This window comes from Elephas maximus, chromosome 23 (assembly GCF_024166365.1).
Source record: "Elephas maximus indicus isolate mEleMax1 chromosome 23, mEleMax1 primary haplotype, whole genome shotgun sequence".
NCBI classification, from domain to species: domain Eukaryota; kingdom Metazoa; phylum Chordata; class Mammalia; order Proboscidea; family Elephantidae; genus Elephas; species Elephas maximus.
This window is the reverse complement of record NC_064841.1, coordinates 74,225,866-74,249,811: the sequence shown is the minus strand read 5'-3', so window position 1 is coordinate 74,249,811 and position 23,946 is coordinate 74,225,866. Positions and strand designations below refer to the sequence as shown.

At 40.9% G+C, this 23,946-nt stretch overlaps 1 protein-coding gene across 2 annotated transcripts in view; it reads right to left on the bottom strand.

Moving 5' to 3' along the window:
- The window catches only part of MYO16 (myosin XVI), a 733,911-nt gene extending 712,001 nt beyond the window's left edge, over positions 1-21,910 (bottom strand). For both annotated transcript variants that reach the window (XM_049867507.1, XM_049867511.1), the window contains exon 1: positions 21,147-21,910. The gene's annotated coding sequence lies outside the window, so the exon portion shown is untranslated. The remainder of the gene's footprint in view (positions 1-21,146) is intronic.
- Positions 21,911-23,946: the final 2,036 nt, after the last annotated feature.

Sequence of the window (23,946 nt, the reverse complement as noted above, 5' to 3'; positions counted from 1 at the left end):
CACTGAGTCGCCGGGGCTCCATACAAACTACAGGAAAATCATTTAACCAGAGATCAAAAATAACATTCTTTAGTTAAGCTGATTTTTAAAATCGTCCGTTTTTCAAAAACAGATTCTGCAAAATAGCCATTACCCCTTCAACAAAAATCTGTACATCAGAATTCCACTTACATTTTTTTCTCCCATATTTGATTACTATCTCACTTTTTATTTCACACCTTTTCTCATATTTGTCATTTATCCCTGTCATGCCAGCAAAAGCCTTGGTGCAGATGTTATAATCTGAGGGCTAAAATCATTTTTTAATTGCGGAAGTAGCATTTGAGCTGAGTCTTAACTGGTGGAGTAAGAGCAACTCGACAATGTGGGCAAGTGGGAGGGCGGCTCAGCTCAGAAGAAGACAATGGTGCAGAAATAATAACCGAATACACAGACATTAGAAAGCACGTTCATGTACTTGAAATGGTCATGAAGCCAGGTCAGCTGTGCAACCAGGTGCGGTCCCTGGAATTGGGGACAGGAGTAAGACACGCCCACACAGTTGGGTGTCGGTAAAGGGTTCACGCATATGGTGGAGAGTTAAGCCAGATGACCTCTACAGTCATTTCCAAAGCTGAGATTCTTTAACCCTACTGAACATTTACACGGGAGCAGCAGACTGAGGTCACATCGTGAAAAGATACGATTACTGGGGTAAAGAGCTTGAATAAATTTGGTAGGTAGTAGGAACCCTGAGGAAACCCTGGTGGCGTAGTGGTTGAGAGCTACAGCTGCTAACCAAAAGGTCAGCAGTTCGAATCCACCAAGCGCTCCTTGGAAACCCTACGGGGGCAGTTCTACCCTGTCCTATAGGGTCGCTGTGAGTCAGAATTGACTTGACAGCACCAGGTTTGGTTTGTTTTTTTTTGTGGGGGGAGGAACCCTGAAGGCACAGTGGTTAAGAGCTTGGCTACTAACCAAAAGGTCAGCAGTTCGAATCCACCAGACAATCCTTGGAAACCCTATGGGACGATTCTTCTCTGTCCTATAGGGTTGCTATAAATTGGAATCGACTTGACGGCAATAGGTTTGGTTTGGTTTAGGAAGATATTGAAAAGTTTTGGTTTGCAGGGTAATGACCAAATTGGTGCCATTAGAAAATGAATCGCGTTAGTGATATGGAGGGTGGATGATGGAAAAAAAAAACAAAACAAACCTGTTGCCGTCGAGTCGATTCCAACCTATAGCGAACCTAAAGGACGGAACAGAGCTGCCCCATAGGGTTTCCAAGGAGCACCTGGTGGATTCAAACTGCCGTCCTTTTGGTTAACAGCTGTAGCTCTTAACCACTACGCCACTAGGGTTTCCATGATTATGAAAGGACAATGACAAATCCGGGGATATCACAGGAGGCTAACCTCCATACACATTGGCATAGAGTTAGGACCTGAAACGTGACATTGGCTGTGAAAATGCGTAAGAGGAAAAGAAGGTGTGATTCTGTGATGAGAGAATAGATGAGATTCATAGTCTTCCTGGACTTAAAGGAGGAGAGAGGAGATGGATGATTCAGATTCAATGGGCTCCATCAGAGTAATTACAGAATTCGGGAAAAGTTACACGTTTAGTTAGAATTCTGAGTTTGCTTTTAGATACGTTGAATTGAAGGTTCCTGTTCACGGGACAAATTCCTACACACTCTTCAACTCGGAAACTATCTCCTCTATGAAGACTTCCCTGGTTTGCCTCAGTCAGACTTGATGGCGTCTTTGTCTTTACCACCACTGCACTTAAGACCTCTTTTCATTCCAGTATTCATCTTATTATACCTCTGTTGTCCCATGTTCCTTATATAACATACTGTTCTGTCTAGTTAATTCCTGAGAAGAACGGGTTGGCACTTTTCTTTGATCAAAAACCATCACCAAACCCATCGCCGTCGCATCAATTCTGACTCATAGCAACCCTCTAGGACAGAGCAGAACTGCACCATAGGGTTTTCAAGGAGCAACTGGTGGGTTCAAATGGCCGACCTTTTGGTTAGCAGCCAGGCTCTTCAACCACTGAGCCACCAGGGCCCCACTTTCTTTGACACTTTTTTTGACATTCATGAAAACTTTGATACTAATATGTACTTAGAGATTATAAGATTCAAAACCTAGACCGTTTCCTGAAACACATTTTCAAATCCATAAGGAAAAGAAGTAACATATTAAATGTATTCATTTATATATTCATTTGTTTGTTTATTCAGTGAACAAAAAGGGAGACACTTTTATCTCGTTTTCTAGCACATTATTTGGACCACACAATCTACAGAAGTCATTATTTTCTGAATAGGAATGCATTTAAGGATCTCCAAAATTCTGACCCAGTTCTGGACTACATAAGCACATACTAAAAAGACTATCTTCTCTAGTATGGAGCCCTGGTGACACAGTGGTTAAGAACTCGGCTTCTAACCAAAAGGTCAGCAGTTTGAATCCACCAGTTGTTCCCTGGAAACCCTATGGGGCAGTTCTACTCTGTCCTATAGGGTTGCTATGAGTCAGAATCAACTGGACAGCAACGGGTTTGGTTATTTGGTTTTATCCTTTCTAGTACATCATCTGTTGACGGAGAATGTTGAATATATCATGGACTGCCAAAAGAACAAACAAATCTGTCTTGGAAGAAGTACAACCAGAATGCTCCTTAGAAGCAAGGATGCCAAGACTTCATCTCACATATTTTGACATATTATCAGGAGGGACCAGTCCCTGGAGAAGGATGTCATGCTTGGTAAAGCAGAGGGTCAGTGAAAAAAGAGGAAGACCCTCAATGAGATGGACTGACACAGTGGCTGCCAAAAATGGGCTTAAGCATAACAACGATTGTGAGGATGGCGCAGGACTGGGCAGTGCTTCTTTTTGTTGTACATAGTGTTGCTATGAGTCGGAACTGACTTGACAGCACCTAACAACTACAAATGTATCATCAGTGGTATGCAAAGTAGTCACTGTACTTAGGTTTGTTTTTTCTACATGACTTTGATTTTGCTTTTATCTATGTAAAATAATAACTATATACTGAGTATCCTTAGTATACAACACTGGAAAGGGTCTATTGAGGAGGAGAACGATGATTGGGATAACTGCAAAGTAAAAAGATTCAGTATTTCCAAGGAGTGGTTTACATAAATATAACTCAAATTTCTATTGCTTCAGATTAATAATAATGAAATTGCACTCAGTGTAAATATGGAACAAAGTGTAAAACAGACCTAGTAATGGGAAAATTTTCTGCAATGGATAATGCTCACATTTTTTAATTTATTTTCCATATTCAGATTCAGCTCACTACCCTCACAAAGGAAAAGCCATCGTATTTACAAAGCAGATCATTAAATATAATTACACCTACAAGCAAAACTACTGAAGGTCTCAAATGCCAAGCTCAGAGGCATATTATCAGACACAAAGAGGACAGTTATCTGTTTGAATGGAGCTATTTACCAGGCAGCTGCACAAAAGGTGGCAGGACTAACACACAGACACCTATTACATTTATATTACAGTCTACTATGTTTGAGGAAACCCTGATGGCGTAGTGGTTAAGAGTTCGGCTGCTAAACAAAAGGTCGGCAGTTTGAAACCACCAGGTGCTCCTTGAAAACCATATGGGGCAGTTCTACTCTGTCCTGTAGAGTCACTGTGAGTCAGAATAAATCAAAATACAACTGGCCTTCCCTATCAGATATCTGGATTAGGAATACACTTTGTAGATAACTTAAACGAGTTGGAATCCTTCTTTAAAATTTTCAATTCTTTTCTCTACATGCCACTCAAAACTGACTTGCAAAAAAATAGTTAATAAAAAACAATAAAATCTTATCATATAATCTTTATTATTTGTATAGCTTAATTACATCTATCCTTTACGCATCTCTTAAGACAAGAGCTCTCTGGTTTCCCCTATCTATTCTTAGAAGGAATATACAGAGTCACTGCACCAGAAAGAATTGGTCGACTGTCAACCATTTCAGGAGGTAGCATATGATCAGGAACCGATGGTACTGAAGGAAGAAGTCCAAACTGCACTGAAGATACTGGTGAAAAACAAGGCTCCAGGAATTGACAGAATACCAATTGAGAAGTTTCAACCAACCAGTGCAGCCCTGGAAATGCTCACTCACCTCGCCAACTGACTGGAAGTGATCAATATATTTTTTTTTTTACTCTAGCCTGCATTAATCTGCCCCTTTTTCTGAATTTCTCTAACACTGTCAATTCTACTCTCACTTGAACATTTCATCATTCATTGGTTTGCACTCTGCTTTATCTGTTTCATACATTCATTTCTCTTCTCTTCATTTACGTTGTGAATTCCAGAAGGTCAGAGAATGTATCTCATGTTGCTTCTATCTAACCCCTAACACAAGAGAACCATATACACTTTGGATAAAAAGAAGAAGGGAAAGAAAATAGAGGAAGGAAAGGAAGAAGGAAGAACAGGAAGGATGGGCTGCAGAAACATATGCAAGATGGCAATTACCCATTTGTAATCTGAGTCCACTGGCCCAAATTCTTCTACTGTCTACTATTAAATTACCAAACTTGTAATTTTGCTCAACATAATCACTGCAATATCGTCACTTCTGATAATTCACACTTCGATTCTGTTGAAATCTCACTGGTCTTCCCATCATGTGTATCAGTGCTATAAAACCAGTTGTCATCCAGTTCTGACTCATGGTAGAACTACGTTGCATAGGGTTTTCAAGGCCGTGTGAGACCTTTTGGAAGCAGGTCACCAGAACTCTCTTCAAAGGTTGCTTTGGGTGAGTTCCAGCTGCCACCTTTGGATTAGCAGTCAAGCACTTGACTGTCTATAACACCCACAGACTCCTTTATACTATATTACTGTTGTTGTTCTGATTCATGGCCACCCCATATACAGCCCATTGCCATCGAACTATAGGTCAGAGTAGAACTGCCCCATAGGGTTTCCAAGGAGTGGCTGGTGTGTTCGAACACCCAACCTATCAGTTAGCAGCCGAGCATTTAACCACTGCACCACCAGGGCTCCTTGACTACATATATAGAGTATGTTAAAAGTTTGTTCTCTTAAATGCATCTAAGACTGAAGAGAATTTCAATGTGTAACTTCATTAATTATAGAACTGTATCAGGTTATCAATAGAAATTTTATTAGCCAACCCTTTCCTTGACAAATACCAGTTTTATTCAATGTGTCATATTTGATTACTCATGTAATCAAAATAATCGGCCCCCCCCCAATGAGTAGTTATTTCCAAGGTGCTTCAAAAAATATATAAAAAAACAAATTCACAACACAGATGTAAAAAAAATCCCTAATATATGGATAACAGATATAATCTGATTATATCTTCATTCAGATAAACAAATTGGATTTTTTTTTCCCTGTAAAATGACTTGTGGTTTCATTATGGTTGTAACTATATGTTTTTACTGACAGTATATAATAGTAATGTGTGGGTGCATATACCGTGCATATCAACGTTTTATAAACGATTTTTACATGCATCACTTGATTGTCACTAAAACTGAGGAAAACAAGGCGGATTTTAATGATACATGCCTTATAAGTTAGAACATTGTGACACATGACATTAAACGACTTGTCCCAGGTCACACAAAGAGGAGAAAAGGAAAGAAGAAAGGAGAAAATAATGTAAATTTAGAGAAAATGAATATGTTAAAAGTTTTATCCTCAGTTTTCTTATTTCCTCAGTGACAATATATTTGAAATTCTAGTATGTTGCTATCTTGTAAACTTACGGTGCCAAAGTTACACTCTCAAGGTAAAAAAGCAGGCTTCCTTTCGATGTGGTTATTAACTCAAACTCTTCATTAAAACAGACACAGTATTAAAACGTACAAGCATGTGCTCAACTTTCAAAACTTGTGTTTTCTAAAGTTCATTTACATAATGTCAGTAACTTTGGTTCCTTCTTTTAAGGTTAAATGGAAGATAAAATAACTATTCCCTGGCATTTTACTTTGAATCCCACAAATTTTTTCCACTCATTGTTATTTTTATATAATGTCAGTTTATAAGATTGCTTTTGTAAACTCTTAAGAAAATGTTTGACCTTTGGTAACAATCTGATTTTTAAATATATTTATGCGTGATTTTCTGCATATCATTTATTTTGGCCAAATAATCTTTTTCCACTATTTATATTGCTCATATTTACATTGTTCAAATTCAAACACCCAAATATAGGATACCCATTTGGGTGCCCAATTTGCTTATACACCCACTCCTTGCTTATCGACACGGTTAGGTTCCAAAGACCAGGTCATTATGTAAAAATCAGCATTACATGAAAATGGAGGATGACCACATCAGATCACAAAATGGAGGATGACTACATCACTACAAAACTGCCAAATTACATTATTACATAATTGCCAAACCACTGAGAATCCCAGCCCAGCCAAACTGACACGGTCTCAACCATCACAGCCAGCGTTACTTTCGGCTCACACCTTCGTGTTCATTACTGCCAGATGTATGTTGCTAATGTGCAAAATAGTTGGACAGTGGATTTTTTGCTATTGTCATAATGCGAAACGTCAGATAACGAGAGTCGATGATTAAAGAGTAGGTGTACTAGCACTACTTTGATTCAAGCAAGAGAACAACTACTAAATGCAGCTAAATCCATAGCTGGTTAGAGGGTGAGGGGAGGGAAAGAAAGAAGCAATTCTATCTTACGGAGAAAGTCACCAGCCTGTTTCATCTTTATAAACCAGGTTGCACTCCGTGGAGAGAGCTGGCTTCCTTACATTGTTATTGGCATGTTACAAATCGTTATTGGCCACTAACCTGCAGCCATCTGCTACACAGGATTAAACTACTCTGTGCTCACCTGTGTGAAATCTGGACTTCTTGCCTCTGGGAAAATGACCATGACACAGATTTAAGAAATATATTATGCTAACAATCTCTTGAAAATATCCAAAGAGTAGGTGTTTTTTCTTCTACACTTTTAAAACAGCATTTATTTTAAGATGCTTAGGCCTGTTCTGGAGCCCTGCGGCACAGTGGTTAAGACTTCGGCTGCTAACCAAAAGGTCGGCAGTTCGAATCCACCAGCCACTCTCTGGAAACTCTATGGGGCAGTTTTACTCTGTCCTATAGGGTCGCTATGAGTTGGAGGCTACTTGACAGCAACAGATCTGAGTTTGGTTTAGGCCTGTTTTGTTTTGTTTTGAAGTGTATCACTGTGAGGTCATGTCCCTAAATTTATCTGCCGTCTTTGGCCTGATAGAGATTTTTAATTCTATAACATTGTCTTAGAAACTCAAAGTAAGTATTGCCTTTCTAAAGCATCTTGAATTCAATTTTTTTTCTCACTAAGAATCCCCCTACCCCTGTATTTCCTGCTTCTATCAATCAAATTTATTCTGAACGTAGCATAATCTAGATCAATAAAGTAGGCCACATTAAGGGTGACTCACTACGGCATGTTTTTGTTGTTGTTGTTGTTTGTTTTGGTTTCTTATTGTGCTTTCGCTGAAAGTTTACAGCTCAAGTAAATTTCTCATTCAGAAATTGATACACATATTGTTTACGGCATGTTTCTTGCCCAACTTTTTTTTTTTTTTTTTTTAAGTATCTGTCCTTTGGGGCTTCTGTTTCCTTTGCTTTGATTTTACTCCTTTTTCAAGTAGTAATTACTAGTACGGAAAACAGGTGTCTAATTTACATGACACATGACGAATGCACGCTATAATTTAGGACTAAAAAATACTTCTCCGCTCAGGAAATGGAGAATGCTTTGAGTGGGATACATTAACAGTCCCGTCGAATTTCCTCCGTTTGGGCTGTGAGTCCTTTCTGCCTCTCCTGAAAGTGATATACTGAGAAGTCATTACCTAAACTCAGCATAGCCTAAACATATCGGGCCAATGCTGTTGTTGTTTCTGATTGAACCCTTCTTTGACAGTGAGCTCCCTACATTGTTAGATCTCCTTTTCCTTTCTATGGACTTATTAGAGCCCATGTCTATATTATATTATGAGGCAGAGTAAGTACACCCTGCTATAACTGTCTTCCATCCCACCCATCGGCCGGCCCTAGGTTGACTACATAAAGATAACAAAACAGACATGACAGTTTTTTTCTACATGGAAGATATCGCCTCCTCTCGACCCTTTTCCAGGATAGACCTTCCCAGGATGAACTCCCCACATTGCTCTTTCTGGGATTTAACCATTCTACTTTATTTCTTCTGTCTCTATTCCAGTTTACCAAATCCTTAATTACATAAATGATCCCCAAAATGAATGTGCTAGTCTAAATGTGAACTCATCAGCTAAGGATAACAGACACTCTGCTTTGGGCTCAGTAGTATTTCTACATCCTGGTGCCTCTGGACTTGATTTGTTGAGCATTCGTCAACTAACACCCATATAATTCACTTCAAGTGTTCTGTTGTCCAGGCAGATCTTTCCCATTCTGAACTCACGCAACTGATACTTTGAGATCACCAACAGGTTTACATTTCTGTCCAATAAATTCCCTCTTCTTATCCTAGTGCTGAAGGGTCAACCTATCAAGATCCATTTAAATGCTGATTCATCATCAAAAGTATTCATTAACATGACCTGGCCCTTCCCTTCCTTGGTATTCACCTTAGAGATAAACATATGTATTTGAAGCCAGCAGACAAGACAGGATTCTACAGAGAAGCACCCAAACTGGAAACAACCCTAAATATTACAGAATGGATAAATATGTCCTGGCATACTACAAGAAGGATCCCTGGGGGCGCAACAGTTAAACACTTGTCTGTGAACTAAAAAGTCGGTGGTTCAAACCCTCCCCAGTGGCTCTTCGAGAGAAAAAACCTGGCAATCTGCTCCCATAAAGATTACGGCCTAGGAAACCTCATGGGGCAATTCTATTTTGTCCTATATGGTTGATATGAGTCAGAATCTACTCAATAGCACAAAACAACATACTGACAAAAAGACATATATAAAGCAATGAACCTGAATAACTTATGGCTTTATACAACAATATGGATGATTCTATTTACATGAAGTTCACACAGGCTGAAAACCATACTGTTCAGGGATGCATACTTAGATGATAAAACTCTAAGGAGAAGCAGTAAAATAAATACCATAAAAGTAAGGATGGGGTCGGGGGAGGGATTTGCTCACAATATTTTCTTGATCTGAGTGCTGTTCACACAGGTGTTTACTTTATAATTATTTGTTAGGTGTGCACTTACATGCATTTACCTCTCTGGGTGTTACAGTTTGCAATACAAAGATTAAGAGTAAATTAAAAGAATTAATCATCATGACAATTCTTCTGTAATCCACAAATATTCCAGTTCAGAGGTGATACAGGGTTTCAGGTACTGTCTGATCAAGGTCTTTGCCCCTTTCCTTTCTCACTCAACTTCTGCTCTACCTTGTGATAGCTTTATTCTAAGGCTGGCATCTGTCATGTTAGCAACATGGCTGCAACAGGACAGTGCTCAGAGAGGGACAGACAGAGACAGAGTAAATGCTTCGGGTGCCCTAATAATGGAAGAAAACTCCTGGGCCACACTTGGTTGGGTCACATTCTTAACCCTGAAAAATCACCAGAGCTGGCAGGATGCTATTATGCTGATCAATTTAAACCAATCATGGTCCACTCCCGGAACTTAAATTGAGAAAATTTTACCCAAAGCATTTGGTTACTATGTAGTGGATAAAATAGTGAGATGAATGGGGGAGATCTGTATACATTCACGTGCACACACACGTATACATACTCATTCACACCTACACATACGGACAATGTTATAGTGGTCATACACCAAAGTTCAAAGAGTAGACACATTCATAGAGTGGTGGGATTATGAATTATTTTTTCTTTTGGTTTAGCTGTACTCTCGTATGTTTCTCTAATAACCACTTACCCTTCCTCTAGTATCTGCATGACTGTGACTTCTACTCTGTGTGTTTGTGTGTATCTTACCCATCTTAATCTTCACCTGGGATTCTATTTCAGTCTCTGTTGGTCCTTTGCAACCAACCTCTACCGATATTCTTTCCTACAATTCTCATACCTCTGTGTTTTTTTGGTCAATTGCATCCTTATAAAATTGATCGTTGATTGTCTAAGCCTGACACTAGTCCATTAAATATTTTTTTCTAAAGCAACCACGGCCTGGCTGGACTAAACCTTTGCCATATCACAGCTGACGAAGGCAATAGTGACTGCTGGCAAATCCAAGAAAGTTTGTTGAACGTCTTGTTGAAATCAAAATAAACTCTACGGTAGATTCTTAGAATGTTAGCATTCACACATACCTTAGAAATTACTTACCCTAGATACCTAGTTTTGTAAAAGAGGAAACTGTAGCATTAAATTTCGATAGCTTTATTTGAATAAGTAGGTTAATTTTCAAAGATATACTGTTGTGAACTATTTTCACTCCTCTTGTTATTCTACAGTTTTAAAAATCATTAGTCGTGTGTTTGTGTGTGTGTGTGTACATAAGATATATAACTTACTTTTTGATGGAGATCCATATGAAGGAACTTACCAATGTATACCTTCTGAGGCCACTGTTTATGAACACTGCCCGTTCCCCAGTTCTCTGGCATTTCTACTATTCTCCAGGATGTCCCAAAGATTATCAAGGGCACTCTCAAATCACATTTACAGAGTTTTCAGTATTCTGGCACAGCATTAACATGAGCCTAGAAATTTTAATTCATTTAAGAGAGCTAGATGGTTTGTTGTTGTTGATGACATGGTTTTTAATTTCCTTACCTATTTTGGAATTGAATCCAAGAGTCTCATTTATTTTTTCCTTTTCTAATCTCATACTTTTTGATGAAAGAGAATGGGAGCCCAAAATGTGACCAATAATTTCACTTTTTTATCATCTTTTATCTTTATATTTACAAACCCAAGTAGAACTTGATTACTGCCTGCTGTTCTTACTCTAACCATTACAAAAATTAGGTAGCTTATTGATTGCAGCATTTTTTTTTTTTTCCAAATCTCCAGTCATAATAAGAGTTAGTCCTGAGATTCTTCTTATGGGTTCGTATCACCCCCCCCACCTTTTTTTTTTTTTTTTGGTTGAGCACATGTCCCAGTAAGCACCTTACCTGAATGCCCTGGTCAAATGTCATCTCACAAGTGGACCAAGGAAAGGGCACAACATTTTTATGTGCCTTCTTCTTTTGTTTCTTCAAAATAAGTGACTGCAAAGCCATTGTTTTCCTTTTTAGAGTCTCCCATTCTTTTCTTTTTTTTTCCATACCGGGTCTGATTTTACAATTTATGTCCACTGGGTTACACTTCTCTTTTCTCCTAACTTTGAAAATCCACTCTCCTGTGACCTACTCCATGCCAGACTGTTTCAACGTGATACAAACTAAGAAAGCAGGGTCACTGTTTTTCAAATTTTTTTTTTTTTAATCACATATATGCATATAAGTCACCAACAAGTTCTTATTTATTGACTGGAATTAAGCCCAGCATAGCATTTCCTCTCGTTATTTTTTATTTTTCAGTTTCAGTGACAAGCTTGTTAGAAAGCAACTCAAAGTTTTTTAGGTGGTCCAGGCTCTTGCAGAATAAAGCGTTCAGTGAAAGTCTCAGTACACTGAAGTCTTCTGCTGTCACTGCAGGACACAATAACTGAAGTTTACAGCGCTCCTATTCACTGATAATCCCTGGGCTGAACAGATACAGAAAAACGAGTATCATTTAATCTTACATTTCACCTTACAAGACAGGTAACTCTGAGTACCCCCACGACACTGATGAGACCTAAGACATAATTTCATGTTTTTATGGTCTCTATTTTTTTTTTTAAGCAGTAAGAGGCAGAATGGGGACTCCCACCAAAGCTTGTCCTCAAGTTCATCCTATTAATGACTGTATTATACTAGACCCCAATCACCTGCCTCAGTCCCTGTCTCACAATCTATGTTAGGAAAACCCCATTTATCATCCTTCTCTGAATCCTTAGGTATCTGTAGCTTCAGCAACCCCGCTTGAGAAATAACATATTTTAGGTTCATTCCAAAAAATGTTACCAGTCTCCACACAAAGTAAAAATAATAAGCTATGAGCTTTATAAAAGGATCTTCTCAGTATTCTACTCTATTGTCTTTATTTCCTAAGCCAAAAATTTTTTTTTTACTTCTGCATTTAGTTTCAAATCACTGAAATAAACGTAAAGTTAATGGCTTACTGTTCTATATAATAAAGATAAAAGGCATATTAATAGGCTTTTCAAAAGAAGGTTTGGGAGTTCATGAAATGATTTCTACCCAGAGATTCCCAAACCACATATTACTGAGCCGCTTATAACCAAGAATCTAAATTAGAAAGAAAATGAGCAAACCTGAATAATACGTTATCATTCTTAAAGAGATTATTTAATACTTCACATTTGTTCATCAAAGACGTGTAAGGATCATATGTTAGGGGTTTTAATACCCCAAATTTATTTTTAAAACACTATTTCCAGGAATAAAAGGGAAAAAATAATGCATTCAACATTTTTGTTTTAAAACAAAAAGATATTCAAATGTCATTTTTGTGCACAATTCAGCTTACGAAAATTTGAACATGAACTCATCATCACCCATACCTTAAAGCATATTTTTTAACCAAAAATGCCCAGAATGATTTCTATGGGGACTTACACAACTAAAAACAAAGATGTCTATCATAGTAATTATTTGTGGATAAATCATCAACCATATCAACATGGTTATGCCTTCATTTTTTTTAGTTAAAATTCTATAAATCTTCAACTTATTTTTCACACGTCGTGTGTGTGTGTGTGTGTGTGTGTATACATATATATATATATTATTAACCAAAGTCAATTACCCACATAAATTACCCTAAACATGACCTTAAGGTCATATGGTTCTTATAGATTAAAACCAAAAAAACCAAACCCACTTCCATCAGCTCAATTCCAACTCATAGCCACCCTATAGGACAGAACAGAACTTCCCCAAAGTATTTCCAAGTTGCAGCCAGTGGATGTGAACTGCCAACCTTTTGGTTAGCAGCCAAGTGCTTAACCACTGCACCACCAGAACTCCTCTTATAGATTAGAGGCCAGTAAGCATTTCCTGTAGAAGGTCAGAGAGTAAATATTTTAGACTCTAGTGGCCATAGCATCTCAGTCAGTCACATACTCTTTTTTTTTTTTGTCTGTTCAGTTTTTAACACTTAAAAATGTAAACAACATTCTAAAGGACACTAAAGACACAAGGGCCACATCAACCAGAGACTCATCCGCCTGAGACCAGAAGAACTAGATGGTGCCCCGCTAACACCAGTGACCACCCTGACAGGGAACACAGCAGAGAGTCCCTGACAGAGCAGGAGAAAACTGGGATGCAGAACTCCAATTCGCATAAAAAGACCAGACTTAACGGTCTGATGGAGATTAGAGGAACCTCAGAGGACATGGCCCCCAGAGCCCCTGTTAACCCAGAACTAAAACCATTCCTGAAGTCAACTCTTGAGACAAAGATTAGATTGGACTGTAAGACATAAAATAATACTCGTGAAGAGTGTGCTTCTTAGTTCAAGTAGATACATGGGACTAAATGGGCAGCTCCTGTCCAGAGGCAAGATAAGAAGGCAGAAAGGGACAGGAGCTGTTTGAATGGATACGGGAAATCCAGGAAAGAAAGGGGGGAGTGTGCTGTCACATTACAGAGAGAGCAACTAGGGTCACGTAACAATGTGTGTATAAATTTTTGTACGAGAAACTAACTTGAGCTGTAAACTTTCACCTACCCAGTGCCATTGAGTTGATTCCGACTCCTTTAGGATAGAGTAGAACTGTTCCATAGAGTTACCAAGGAGCGCCTGGCGGATTTGAACTGCCAACCCTTTGGTTAGCAGCTGTAACACTTAACCACTACACCTAAAGCTTTCCTAAGCTTTCACCTAAAGCCCATATATATACATAAACAACATTCTTAGCTCAAGGGCTGCACAGAAACAGGTCACAGGCCAGATGTGGTGCCTGGCTATAGTTTATTGCCCACTGCTGCTGATAGTTTCCTAGGCAGTGTTTGTTGAAGTAACACCATTGTCTTTTTCTCTTAGAAAGAAGCTGGATTTTTGCTTAGTGAGAAGAGCACGAGATTAATAATCAGATCCGGATTCCAGTCCTAATCTTCCATGAGCAAGCAGTATCACTTTTAATAAATTACTCACTCTCTCTGAGCTTTCGTTTTCCTTATCTGTAAAATGAGCAGGCTATTTCCTACCTTCTGGCTTTGCTTTGTGATTAAGTTGTATGTGAAAATTTCTAGCACATAATAAACATGATTACGGACCAGGTTTTTCTCCACTATTGAGGGCTATTCTGATAGCAATTAACCTTAGTAAAATGCAAAAAGTTGAGAGAGAAACCACAAACCTTCCAGTTTCTTTGGAGAACACCACCTCATAGTGTACCACTATTATTTTAGTTGATCACTGTATTCTTTAAGAAATGCATTCTAGTGAATGTGTAAGATGCTGTTCAAATGCTATAAAATAGTGTTTTTGATACTTGGTGGCTTGGGTTCTTCTGCCTGGAAAGGCAGCCACAGAGGTGATTGAATTAACCAAAGAACATAAATACCAGTGGATTCGGTACGCAAGGTGGAAAAAAACTGGCTGAGGAAGAGAAGTTTCATGGAAGGGGGAAGGACATGGACACGGTGTCAGAGGGATCAACAGGGTGGGATGCGAGACGAATGTGGGGGAGGAGAGATGCAATGACAGTGAGCCAGGAGCTTCGTGTGGTCAGGGGGTAGAGAGCTATGGGAGCTAGGATCTCCAAAGGACATTCTTTCTCCTCCAAAGGACATTTTTAGGCTTTTTTTTAAGGCTGCTTTCCCTTTGTTGTTGTTAGGTGCCTTCAAGTCGGTTCTGATTCATGGTGACCCTGTGTACAAGAGAATGAAACACTGCCTGGTCCTGTGCCATGCCCACAATCATTGCTATGCTTGAGCCCATTGTTGCAGCCACTGTGTCAATCCACCTCGTTGAGGGTCTTCGTCTTTTTTGTTGACGCTGTACTTTACCAAGTGCTTTCCCTTAGCCTCTTGGGATTCTGGTAACCATTCATATGTTGTTGTTATTTGCTATTGAGTCATCCAGTCAACTCTGACTCATGGTGACCTTACCTATAACAGAAAGAAAATGTTGTCCAGTACTGTGCCATCTTCAACACCTACTAAATCCAGGCAACTACACAGAGATGAATAAGAAAGTAGTAATAGCACTACAGGGGGAAAGTCACACACGTAAACAGACTTAACAATGCTCAGAGCTAGGCACAACAATATGCATGCAGTTGGAATTGACTCGAGGGCAACAGGTTTGGTTTTTTTAATAAGTGTTCAAAAGAAGGGCTTCTACGAGGGTGTGAGGAGTTTAGGAAAAGATGTTCTGGATTTGATTCCAGCCAAACAGAGTAAGAAGAACCAAATTCCCAGGACACAGGAACAATGAATCAAGTCGACACACTGAGAAATGGTAAGTTCTGAGTGGAGAGACACAAGTGACGCAGTGTTGTGAAAGCTAGAGGATGTGAGAGTCGAAAGATGAGCCTGGAGGGTGGGCAAGATGAGGTCAAGGTCGGCAATGCACGTCACGCTGAACACATGCCGTATGCTGTGGCTAACAGGAAACCTCTGAAGTTTTTTTTAAGCAGGAAGACCTATGGTCAAATTTGCATTTCAGATAAATCACTCTGGCAACTGTGAGAATGAATCTGGGGGGAACCGATTAGAGCAGGAAGATGAATTAGAACCTGTCCCTTAGTCCTGGTGGAAGAGGATGAATGTTTGATCAAAAGCAGTCTTAAAAGGTCAGGGAAGCCTAATCTGAGCACTATTTATAAGATAAATTGTAAAGACTTGATGACTGATTAAAAATGGAACCTGAGGGAGAGAAAGGGAAGAGTGAATGAATTAGGAGACGATGGACCACTCTTCCACCACTAAGACAGGAAACAACAAACAAGCAAACCAAAACAGAAATAACAGAGGCAGACTTGGAAAGAGGATTACACCAAAAACTAAGCCCACTGCCATCGAGCCGAACTGCCCCAGAGGGTTTCCAAGGAGCGGCTGGTAGATTTGAAGTGCAGACCTTTCGTTTAGCAGCTGAGACCTTAACCGTTGTGCCACAAGGGCTCTGGAAAGAAGATGAGACGTTATAAATTCCAGTTTAGACACATGAAGTGGAACACGGTATGGAACGTGTAGGTACGACAGCCCGATACAAATGTAAACGTACAAGAAGTCAGGCCTGGAGATGCAGATTTGGAACGCGGCTACCTCCTGTGAGAGCTGAGAGCAGAAGAGCGCAGGAGGAACCAAGTGTGATATGTAACTTAGGAAGAGCAGAGAGTGAAGACAAACTAGGGGAGCTGCACAAAGGGAGCAAAGCCAAAGAAGGAGTCAAAGAGGAACAAAGAGGAGCTAAAAAGCAAGGCGTCTGATGTCAAATGCTGCTTAGTAAAAAAGGAAGAGTTCCCATAAAATTTGGTGAGGAAGAGTTCCCATAAAATTTGGTGAGGAGAGGCAAACTGGTGATCTTAAGAAAAACCAGTCTCACAAGCATCTTCTAAGTACTTGAAGAAAGCGGACAGAGTAAATGTAGACAGTGCTGCCCCAGATTCTTTCATATCGACAGAAATAAACACATTATAGAAATTATAAAAACAAGGTCATTTAGAATAGCTTTTTAAAACCATTGTGTACAAAGTATTATAATCTTGTACGGAATACAAAAGAAATCAGTTGATATGGTTCTGCCTACTTAAAGTTTACAATCTATTTGAAGATACCAACGTTTTGTCAATGTACACTCATAAGGCAATAGTTAGATAACGTGAATCTAAACCTCCTCAGGGTTAATGGTCTGGTTTGTTGCCAAGTTTGTCTAGTTACTTAAAGATAAGAATAACCAAGTAAGAAGTTTTTTACAGATCTTTACCCTGGTGGCGTAGCAGTTAAGAGCCATGGCTGCTAACCAAAAGGTCAGCGGTTCAAATCCACCAGGCGCTCCTTGGAAACCATATGTGGCAGTTCTCCTCTGTCCTATAGGGTCGCTTTGAGTCATAATCGACTCCAGAGCAATGGGTTTGGTTTTTTTTTTGTTATATAAGATAGGAGTCCCGGTGGCGCAGTGGTTAAGAGTTAACCAAGGACTGGCAGTTTGAATCCACCAGCCGCTCCATGGAAACCCTATGGGGCGGTTCTACTCTATCCTATAGGGTTGCTATGAGTTAAAATTGAGTCTGTGGCAAGGGGTTTGGTTTTGGTTTTATACAAGATAGAAAAGAGAGGCAATTCTAGTTAGACTGAGTGAGCTAAATGTTCGTTCTTAAATGGCCGCAGTACTGTAGTTCTTAAATTCAGTGTTCCTGAAAGTCACCCTGGGGGCTTATTCAAGGCAGATACCTGTGTGCCAACCTTAAACTCTGATTCTGGAGACCTGTCATGGGTTGGGCAAATCATCTTGTCATTAGGCACCTCCAGGCATGCTAGAGTTGGCAGTCAGGAGAGGATACTTTGAGAAATACTGCCTTAGTCCTTAGAGAGCTAGAATCTTCTTTTCAAAGTCAAGTTACAGTGCACTTTGAATGACTGCCCAATCTCAAGAAATGTCAGGGCAGAACTGTTAATATTTTGTTGTCACTTCACATTGTTTAAAAGTTGTTTGGCTTGTTCCCTTGAAAAAAAAAATCCATGCTTAAAAGAGACAAATTGAGTATCAGTGCTTGATTTAAAATAACCTATGAGTTCATTACATTCCAACGATACTGAGTTTTTACAAAGTGCCACATCCAGTGCAGGCCAATGGGTATGAAGGTGAAAATCGACTTGAGGACAGACAAACAGGCAATGTGGTAACTGCCCACATGCGGTTAGAGCCTGGGAAGAGCACCTAATTTTGCCTGGATGTGTCTCTAGAGGGAGAAGGAATGGCAACCATGGAAGGAATGACCGTATCTCCTGCCTTTCATCTCTAACACGGCAGTTGTGAGGATCAAATGAGTTATCAGATTTAAAAAACTACTTCCTAAATGGTAAAGTGTCCTTACCATTAGTTTCTAGGTCTCTATGACCGCATCCTCACTGCAATACACTTCCAAAGAAAACCATCTTCTTCGTTGCCTGGTTATTTTTTTTAAAAAACCATAAGTAAATTATATGCATTTTTAATCTAAATAAGTAGTTTTTACTATAAAGTGTCCTTGTTCTCTTGACATGCTCGTCTTTGCTCTCTGGCAATCTTTCTTAACAAAGATGTGTTATTTAGAGTACACCATCCAAGTGGAGTAGAATTTAGAACAAAGGAGGGACCAGAAGAGAGGTTGGCCACAGCAAAGGAGAGCCACGCCCAAAAGGGTAGAGGGAGAGAAGAGAGAAAAAAACGTGCTACCTATGAACTGTTTCACTGGTCTACCCTTCTCTCAGGATAAAGTAATGAAACCATCATACCTTCCCACACACCTAACACTCCAGTTTGGTGGAAAAAGCAAGACCCAGTAACCTTGTGTCAATATCTTGCTGTGTGATTGGAAACAATTACCTAAGTCATCTGGGCTTCATTTATTTCATTTGTAGTACTTGGGAGATGAAGCAAATGAAGCTTAAAGTTTACTTCTACTCTGATATGTTGTAATTCCATGAACATGCATTGTCAATGTCCCAGATTTGCTTTGACAATAAGATCTCAAAAAGACAGCCACACTTTTGAGGTGTTCAGCTTACCACAGATTCAAATACAAAGAAGTATTATTTTCCAGGATTCCAGTACCAAGGCAGTATTTTTCCTCTTATGCAAATGCTTTGACACATTTAACTATCTGCAAATTACAGATAGGTATAGATACATACATATATATGTCTGTTTATATATATCAATATATATATACATATGCACATATGAGTCCATATATATCACATGTATGATGATTATGGTTTTATCCAACAGATCTTATTTATTGATTTTTTTTATGGCGAAAACATTTCTATTTTTATTTAATCTAATTCAAGAACAGCCAGGTTCTGCAATAGGCTAATAGTTAGCAGACATTTTCCTTTAACTGAAGGAGTACCGACTTACCGACAGTTCCTATCAAAAGCTTGGCACAGTGCCTACTGGAGCTTGTATATTCAAGCAGCCCCAGACCAATATGGTGGGGGGGGGGGCATTTAAAGTAGTATCTGCATATACAAAACACTTTCACAATTTTAGTGTTTAGTGAACAAACTATTTGACTTTATTAAGCCCCTCTCCCCCAATTCTCATCATCACGACTCAACTCAACCATCACACTACTCCCTCTAGATGAAATTCTATTGATTAAACTAATTTTTCCTCTAGTAAGTAAATATCACACTCTTTAAATGATACATGATAGCAAGTACTATGGTCTCTTGGGCATATTAATACTGTCTCTGAAGAAATGCCATATATCTGGTTTCCCAAAAGGCCATCAAACATAAACCCCACATACTCACACAGGTTGATGACATCTGATAAGGGACTTTATCTGTTCATGTTAAGTATACAGAGAATACATACATTCGTATTTAAACTAAAACAACGTCAACCAGACCAAAAAATCTGTGCTTTAAAACACTCTAAACCTAAAGATGACAAATTACCTTCAATTTTTTAAAAAATACCAACAGCAAAATTTATTTTATTCTGTCAGCTGTGCAATAACTCCTCAAGGACAAAGCTTGGTGGTCCAGGTGGGTGTGTGGCTGCTCCCTTCCCAGCCATGTGGCTTTACATTCAGGATCTCATTCCATGACTTTGGGGTTCTTGTTCTCCCTCTTGATTTTAAGGGAAAAACACTAAGGTACGCACGGATAGGCTCCAGGGGCTTCATAAATATCCCCAAGAACGCATGGCAAACGTGTGCACGAATGTTTCAACCTTCATTGGAACAGAGTCCAAAGATTCCATGAGATTCTTAAAGAAAGCCACGACCTAAAAGAGCTTAGGAACCACTGCACTTGGGAGGATAAAGAATGCCGGTCACTCGTGCCTTTCTGCTCACTCACTGCTCTGGCCAGTTTCTGAGCAGCTAAGTTTTACTTAGCCCCGTTTAGCAAAAGACAACCCCTCCTCCTCACGCGCTAAATAATTCCTCCAGGTGGTGGAAGATAAATACATAATTTAAATTTATGCTCTCGTACCCCAAAAACAGATCAAATGCCACAAATGAGTACTGGTAGTTTTTTTTTTTTTTTTTTAACATAAATGACGGATATACTAAGAGAACTTAATGAAAATTGGCCGCATTACCTTTGGGGGCATACAAGGTACTAATTAAACCAAGCACTTCCATTGACCTACTTGATTTCACACAGCTGGGAAGATGGGGCGAGGGTGCCAGGGTGGGGTGGGGGGCGACGAATGAAGAGCTGAGGCTTTGTGCCTGCGGTACCACCGCGGCGAGTTTGCCCGTCACTTAGTTGTCGTGCCTCTAAGACAATGAAGCTGACACTCCCCAGGGGGGTCGCGGTGAGGGGGGTCAGTAAATCAGCGGAAGAGGCAACAGCCAGGAAGCTCTCTCGCACCCCCACATCTTTGTTCTCTGAAGAAGTCGCTCTTTTTTATTCCCAAAGAAAAAGGCAAACAGGACGAACACCGCTCCCACCCCCCGCCGCCCGCCTCCAGGAGTGGTAGTATAGGTGTTCGCTTTGCTTATCCCATCCGGTAACCTTAGCAACAAGAGGCTTTCACCTCTCTCCAAACTGCCAGTTTCGCCTCGTCTCTGGACTAGATCCAGAGTTCTGAGGGTTTCTGCCCTCACTTCCCCTTCACAGATCCCTAAGGTTACAGGGTTCCCGCTGGCCCTTTCCGCGGAAGGGACTACGTAGGAAACCTTCTCTCAATGCCACCTAGGCGTGTTCAGCACCCACTGTGCTGGACATCCTGCTGGGAAGCCAGCGAAACAGGTCCAAGCACTCACACTCTGAGTCGCCAGCTCCCCGGGCAGAGAAGCATCTACGCCCTGCCAACCTCCAGACCAGGACAAGGCTGCTCGGCCAAGGTCCCCCGCGCCATGGAAGCTCGCCAGGCGCTCCCGCCGCGGCGGACGCCCCTACCTGCTTGGGAAGGGTCCGAGGCAGTCCCGGGGCAGACCACGCGCCGGATCCCTCGGCTCCGATCAGACCCCAAAGCCGCGCGGCCAAGCGGGCGGAGTCCCTGTGCGCCCGGCCGTGGCGCACGGAGCGGGGGCGCGCAGGCTGCGCCGGCTGGAGACGAACGACCGCGGCTCGGCCACCTCGGTCGGCTGCTGCGCGCTCCCTCGCCTCCGGACCGCAGCCGCCGCGGCTCCCGGCTGGGTGGGTGGGGGGCTGGCTGGCTGGGTGGGCGTGCGCGCGGCCCCGCCTCGCCCCCTCTCGGCGCACAGCCCTCGCGAGGCGCCCGCAGCTCCCGCCCGGCCGCCGCTGCGCTCGCCGGCTGTGCTGGGGCTCCCGTGGTAGCCCCTCGCCCTCGCCTTCCGCTGCTCCGGGTTTTACTTTCCTGCCTCGGCCAGGGGGCTAAATCCGTCTTTCTTTTTATTCGCGCTTCGCTCGCCCCTCCACGTGCCCTGCCTCCTCCCTCTCTCCCACTCTCTCACGCGTCCTCTAGTACGAGAGCCTGGGTCTTGCCGATTCATCCGCTTCACGCTCTGCTGAGAATCCACGAGCCGGGCTCACTCTTCAAACTTTTACTTCCTGACTTCACCAAGAAAGGAGGGAGCCTGACCGGGAAGAGGGTGGGCCGGAGGCGCAGTCCCCCGCGCAGTGCCCTGAAAGCTGGGACCTGGAACCGGGGGTGCCCCTAAGCAGACCAGCCAGAACAAAGGCCATTGCGGGGACTGTGGCACTTGTCACCAGATGAGATGATGAAGCGGCCCTTATTAAAGATAACCCAAAAACCCGATACAGAGGCCAATAATAGTCCTTTTTAGTATTTGAGAGTCTTTCAGAGTCTCCTGAAACCCACTCCAAAATAGGAATTTAGGTTTGGGCTAGCGGAACATTTGCTAGGAGAAGCCTTTCTCTATGGAACTCTGCTCTCTGTTTCAGTTTTCAGACTTGTAATGTATTCACCGTAACAAAATAGAAGTCTCCCACCCCCACCCCCGCCGCCAATTTTCTACATGTCTGGCTTTATAAATATATTTTGCTGTCCACATTTTGCCACGAAGCCTATATAAAAAAAAAATAATAATTAACCATGAATACATATCATGTTTGGATTCTTACTGTTCCCATGGCATTCTGATTACGAAGTATCTTGGTTACCCCGTGCTGCTATAACAAATACCACGAGGGAGTGGCTTTAACAAACAGAAATTTATTTTCTCACAGCTTAGGAGGCTAGAAGTCCCAAATCAGGGTGCCAGCTCTAGGGGAAGGTCCTTGTCCCTTCAGCTTCTGTTCCTTCTCTCTTGGTGACCTTCGTGTGGTATGGCATCCGTCTTCCCCCATCTCCGTGCCCTTGCTTCCTCACTTAATCTGCTCTTTTTTAGATCTCAGAAGAGACTGATTTTCTAATCCTGTACCATTAACCTAACAAAGAAAACCCATTCCCAAATGAAATTATAATTACTGGTATAGGGTTGGGATTTACAATACGTATTTTGGGGGGACCCGAATCAATCTATAACATTAGTAACCACCAACACTGCCACTGAGTCAATTCCAACTCCTAGCGACCCTACAGGACAGAGCAGAACTGTCCCACAGGGTTTCTGCCCCACAGGGTTTCTGCCCCACAGGGTTTCTGCCCCGCAGGGTTTCCAAGGCTATGAATCTTTACGGAAGCAGACTGCACGTCTTTCTGCTGCGGAGCGGCTGGTGGGTTCAATTCGTGCACCCTTCTGTTAACAGCTGAGTGCTATAACCACTGTGCCACCAGGGCTCCTTGTAGTAACCACAGTGGTTTGATAAGGTTTAAAAAAAAGATTATGCTATCAAACGTATACACAATGTATTACTAAGAGTGTCAATATTGGTTCAGTTCCCAAAGGTAATTTTTCTCTTTAAAGTAGGATATCAAAGCTAGCTTGCCATGGGTGATAATTCTGTGTACATACAGACACCCCATTCAGAAATAGTAATTCTCTTCCTAGCACAGAAGCATGCACTATCCAGCTTTGGTTGCCCCATGAGGTAATTAAAGCATGAGGTACACGGTAGTAAAAGATACCTTAAATAGAGTCCCCAAAGACCATGGCTCCTAAGTTCTGAATTAAAGTTTGTGTCACTTTTCAGAACAGAAATTATTAGCGTCGTCTTATAATAATGTGTTTAAAGTTAACTCTTTACATTATATTCACAATCCACTGCACTTCTTTATCACGTATCTTTCTCATTTTTTTTTTCTTTCTCAAATGGACTGGCAATTTAAACATGGTAATAAAACAATTTCCTAATTCCTTAGAGTTACTGGGAAAGAGTCATTCATTACTCCATAAAACACTGCACCTAGATTGGAGCCCTGGGGCACAGTGGTTAAGAGCTCCGTTGCTAACCAAAACGTCAGCAGTTCGAATCCACCAGCCACTCCTTGGAAACCCTATGGGGCTGTTCTACTCTGTCCTGTAGGGTTGTTATGAGTTGGAATTGATGGCAGTGGGTTCTTTTGGTTTTGAAAGTATTGGCATGTGCCAGAAAAGGGAGCATTTATTTCAAGTCTATTACTAGACAAGAAAATGTCATTTTTCATCTGTATGGTTATAACTTCTACATCACAATTTGTATAAAAGTCTAGTTTCTCCAATTCGATTTTAAGTCTCTTGAAGACATAGTCTCGGTTTTATACCCCTTTATATATAGAGTAAAAGCAGAGTTATAAATGGGGCTAAATAAGTGGGAGTTAAATTCAATAGAGCAAATATTTTGACATTTTGGC